Source organism: Stegodyphus dumicola, chromosome 4 (assembly GCF_044657685.1).
Source record: "Stegodyphus dumicola isolate Sdum_Otavi_A_Nest chromosome 4, ASM4465768v1".
Classification (NCBI taxonomy): domain Eukaryota; kingdom Metazoa; phylum Arthropoda; class Arachnida; order Araneae; family Eresidae; genus Stegodyphus; species Stegodyphus dumicola.
The window spans coordinates 107,761,105-107,767,104 of NC_140771.1; positions in this window are offsets into that span (position 1 = coordinate 107,761,105).

Below are 6,000 nucleotides of genomic sequence, written 5' to 3' on the forward strand. Positions count from 1 at the left end.
ATATATATATAATATCATTTCATTTGATGGTTGAGAATCATTACTTTGACTGTATATATATTATTGATTTCATTATAAATATATACATATAGTACTGTACCTCACTGCATATATTTTTATTTCAGTTCTTTAATTGGGAAATTAAACAATTGTATTTAATCACATCAGCTTGTTTAACAATTTGATACCTAATGAGAAATGTATTGCCAAAGGATGGTACTTTCTAACATCTGCTTAAATTTTAAGTTACCTACAATGCACTAAACCAAATTAAAAAACAAAACTAGAAGAAACCCAAATTTTCAGGAAGAGAAACATTATTAACAAGCAAGCAAAAAGAATACGGGACTTGCAAATTAGAAACTTAACATAGAGTTCAAATTTAGCATACTTGCTATCTCCTTAAAGCTCGCTTACCAATGATAGTAACACCCTGCAGCTTATTATGACATGCATACACATAGATGTTTTGCGTGGAAGAAAGGATGAATCCAGGAATATAATGGTGAAGAAATAATAATATACAAACACTGTGTCGACCCCTTATTACAATACTTTGAATGTTACCTGTATCTCTCAAAAGATAAATGAAACATGAAGATAACATATAATAAACTTAATAGTATCCAAAATATAATAAATTATATTGTAATAAAATGAATTTTAAAAAATTTACAAGTTTCAACAAATACCAATTCTCAACGCACAGTTCGGGAATTAAGAAAATATCTCATAGCGTATAATGTTTTATTCCGTATCTCACTTTTAGTGCTATATAATCTTCCACAGATTTTATATAAATAAAATCTATAAGTGTTTTAGGTGCAAGTTATTTAGATTTCTATTGTAGAAAGAATACTTCAAATAATGTATAGAAATATTATTTTGAACCATAAAAATTCTCAATAGTAAAATTTAAAGTACTGAAACGGTAGCTATTGTTTTTGACAGTAGATTATATAATATAAAAATACCTCATGCTGAGCATTTTCTGAAATTACAATGCTAAATGAAATTTATATAGTGCAGTATTTAGCAATAATAACTTTTTGTAAACAAATGTGGCTATATTCGCTTAATTGTAATGACAGTAATTTTAACTGCATTTGTATAAGGCTGTACAGAAGATTCATTTATATGGGTTTTCATCCGCAGAGAACAACCGGATTCCCTGTGGAAGTGATTCCGAAAATAATGTTTAAATATTACTCTAACTATATTTGAAAGCAATGCTATAACAGTGCCCTTATAAGACTCATGATCCGAAAAGCTTTGGTTTTAAATGTCTCGTAAAAACTTTCAATTACTTCTGCAAAATTCATACCCACGTAAAAATTACTACACCGAAGTCAATTGATTATACAGCAAAACGTTCCTAAAACAATCAACTCCACAAGTCGAGATAATGCGAGTTTCCTGTAGCCTGACAAAACTATGAATGATTTTTAAGTCCTGTTATTTAATTATTGTCTTGACAAATGTGCTATTATCAGAGGTGGTCATTTAAGAAAATAACCACTATATGAGGTTTCAACAAAATGTAATTTTTTTCAAATAAATAATTCACTTTTTATACTCCCAAGACTAGTACATTTAATATTACATAAATCTTATTCACAAATCTATTTCTATTTCAAAAGCAATTTATGAAAAACACATTTGAAATTTTCGTCATCAAACTAATAATAATGAAAATTAAAGTATGCATAAAAAGGGTTATATGTGTTTTAACAAAATAGCACAAAATATTTAATGTAAAAATGTGGTTCTAGTCTCATACTTGTAAAGAAAAATAGACCAAAAAGAAAAAACAATGTAAGCTACTATGATCATCTAAATTTTCACATAATTTTAGTAGTGGAAAAAAGATTCCTTAAGCTTGTATGTCTTGTCTACCCCATTCAATAAGTAATAAACATATTAAATATTTCAATGTTTATTTCATTAATAAAACTTACTTTTTTTGCTCGTGAAATATAATTAGTACATTTTTTAAAACGTAAAAATGTATTCTTTTTGCTCGGCCACATCACATTAGTCGAAAAATTGAAAATTGAATCATGCAAGATCATTTTTAAGTAAGGTATGCTCAAATTTATTAGTACATAATATTCAAATGATAAAGCATTTACATGAACAAGCTTTAAAAAAGTATTTCTAAACTGTAATCAAAAAAATAAATTTTCCAAAATACAATTTCAGTAGAATGCAAAAACTATATTTCTGCATCTGATCACTGAACCAAATTATCAAGTCTGAAATTATCACTTTTCAGTCTTTAAGCACATTGTTTTTCAGGATAAAAGTAAAGATGGAAAATCAATTACACGCTCAGAAACTCCATTTCACAACTAGTCAGTTATCAGCAACATTCTCTCAAACATTAGACACGATTACACGTGCATGGCTTTAGTGGTATATTCATAGTCAGTGCTGGTATTTTATTATTTATTACTAATTTCTAAACAGTAAAACGTAGTAAAATTTGTAATACAGTAAATCCTAGTAAATAATATATTGCATTACTACAACCACGAAGAAAATAACACCTCCATCACACAACAATAACTAGAGCGGCGCCATATTGCTTGTTTGGGAAACTTCTGAGAGTGGGGGAATATTTTTCTTCACGTCAGCGTTAACAGAGAGAAAAGTTTTGCGATTGTGAATGAACTTGTTCGCGTTAAAGAGATGTTGGTTGATACCGGTGTTTATTTGTAATATCAGAAATGTAAGTGCTTATGTGTGTGTATTCAGAGAACCAACTCGTAGCAAAAACCACCTCCCTAAGACGACCGCCTCTGAAAGAAACCAGTATTTCTGAAAACATAAGTATACTTTGGTATTGAATATTCCCTCTGTAAGGCGACCATTCACAAAGAAAATTCTGCAAGTGTGTCTGTTCGCCTTAGAGAGATTCATTCCGTAGATGCAATCTCCCTAAGACGACCACATCTAAAAGATAAACGTATCTCTGAGAACGTGAGTATCTATTGGTATTGAGCATCACCTCTCTAAGGCGACCACTTGCAAAGATGAATTTTTATTTGCGGCTGGTTGCCCTGGAGAGACCTCGTTGTGTGTGGTGTATATGATTACTGTTATTGTTTCCGAAAAAAATTTAAATAAAAAAAATAGCATATTTAGTAAAAACCCTCTCTAAAACGACCACCTGCATTTACTGGTGGTCTTAAAGAGATCATATTTTCATTCTGTTAATTTTATTGTTTACAAGAAGTATATTAACGTCAGATAAAAAAAATAGCACAAACCCATATAAACCAACAGAAGATTTATTATTATATTGATACCAGTAAGAAAACCAGTAAAAGTCAATATAAACCTATACAAACCAGTACAAAGTTCTGCCATTGAATGTTGGTTGTATGGGTGTCAATTGATACCAGTAAGAAAAACCCACAGAGATCAATAGAAACCAGTAAAAGTCAATAGAGAACATCAAAAATTCTATAGGTACAAGTAGAAAGTTTTACTGGTTTCTATGGGTCATTTTGAAACCAGTAAAAAAACCCACAGAGACCAACAGAAACCAGTAAAAGTCAATAAAAACCCATAAAATCTTATGGGTACCCATAAAAAGTTTTACTAGTTTCTATGGGGCATTTTTAGTAGGGTTGGTTTCACAATGTATTAAAAGTTCCTTGGAACGATTGTGCGAATCTGTTTAATAGGTACTCGAAGCTTACCTGGATTAAGGCGAGAGGCGAAGTGCCTTTCGATTTGCCTGGGAGAGCTATCTGTGTCTTTGGAGGCAACTATGAGGACGTGGTCGGAAGGCATCTGACATGGCTTAGCCCTAATCCTCCTTCTTTGAACAAGAGTAAAAGGTGGTTCTCGCTTGTAGAGCGCGGAACTGGATGAGACCCTAGTTTAGATATTAAATCGTTTCCTGAAATTTGTACGCAAGGAGAAGCCTCTTTTGTAAGCGATTCAACTTGTCCTTCTAAGTAAGCAATTTACCCCTGCTGAGACGCAATTTTGAGATCTTGTTCGGCTATTATATTATGGGCGAATAAAATTAAGTCGGCTCTATTTTTCTGGTTGAATTAGCTTAATTTGTGTTTCGTTTTATCCGCACCAAAAAACTGAAGAATAGAAGAGCTTAGTAAATGAGTTCAGTTCACATAGTAAATGAGTTCAGTGGGGAAGAAGTAGAATCCAAGGAGGAAACTGAAGCTGGGGGTTCAGGATTGATTGAAGGTGATGAAGAGGCAATGCACGGTACATTTAGTGAAGCCATTACAGTAATCCGTTACATAAATTCAGTACTTAGGATATGTTGCAGTTACATAAAATTCAGTGAAGTTTATGGTTTCCAAACAAAAGCCCACTGGACGAAAGCGATTTAATATCTAAACTAGACAAAAGCCCACTATGATAATTGCCCACGCGACAAATGCCCACAGCAATGAAAGCATACCAGTAACCAGTATAGCAACCACCAGCGTCCTAGTAGTACAGTCGCTGAACGCTCGTAGTTCGACCTGTTTCAGACTCTAGTGTCTGTATGCGAACTTTCGTAGTTTTCTCCATGCACAACGTCAATGCAATGCAATTTTCTTTAAAACGCGCTCCTTGAAGGCATCTTTACCCATAGGCATATAGCCCTCCATTTTGCTATGCCTTAGCTAATAGTAGCTAATATAGTGGATACTTAAACTGAAATCGCTCAATTAGATGAGGCTATCATAATTAGCAGCAGTTAGATATTACCTGTGTGTGAGGTTTATTTAGGGTTTAAACAGTGTGATAATTTTATATAGTCCGACAGTTTAATTCCTTTCTCTTGTTCTACAATCTCGATTATAAAATTCTGCCAAACTCCAGAACAAAAATACAACAAAGAGGGGGATCTTATATTGTAGCAAATACTAAGTGTAGGGAAAATGAGAAAGGAGAAAAAATTAATCATTTTTTTTTTTAAACACAGGCTTGTAAAGCTGCTGGGGGACGGAGAAAACCAAATAAGTAGGAATAAAGATGTAAAGTATAACAGATTTTAAAAGCATATAAATCAGCTATTTTTCCTAATTTAGAACTAAAAGCCAAATTACCCAGGCAAATGTAGATACAATTTTTATTCTAAGTAATTTAATTGAAAGAACTTTTATCATTCTGCTCTTTGCTATTTATTGCTTATCTGTACTGTTTGTTCCTACGTGCAACAAGGTACGCATGTGTAAAACAAACATTTTTGTAACAATATATTCCCAGTGTTTAAACCTAGGTGCACATAAAACGCACCACGGTAATGTTTAATTATCAGTGCATAATATTTATGTAAAAGTTGCAGTGTGTGCGTCAGTATACAATTTGTGTATTGTGTAAAATGTTAAAATATCAGTTTAAAACACTCAAATTTCAGTATACAGCATAAATAAAAGTTTCTTTTAAGCTCCTGAAGCTGCGCCTATGGGCAAAATCCTCTTAAATAAGTTGTTGCTGTTTAAGGTGTTGCTATGGGGTGCTAAATAGTTCTCGCGTTGTACGGTTGCAGATTCCGAACGATATCCGAATAGTTCTAGTAAGGCGCCCCGGGTGTCCGGATCCTCTCTCACCTGTCACCTGTACTATTTGTTCATTTCGTTCTAAGTAAAGAAGAATCCAAATTTAACTTTTCGAAATAAAAACACACTATGCATTTTAATTTTTACCTATTTTTCATTGCACACAGACAGTTAAAAGGAAAAGTTTACTCGGAAATTTTTGAAAGAAATTTTAACAGCTTCAGTACCTGCTGCAACAGAAGAATGATGTTGGTTGCTTTTTAAATAAGCACTGTCATTTACATTCAGGTAGAAATACAGAATTATCTGGATCTTAACGTCGAGTCTGAGGGAAAACTTCATAATTGAAACTTTTACGAAAATTAACTTTTTCTTTAGAATGACTCAGCTTGGTCTAAACAGGGTAAATAATTGTCAGAAATGCATAGAATATGAAAGGGAAAAAACTGAGAACATTAGATTATTTCCCAAA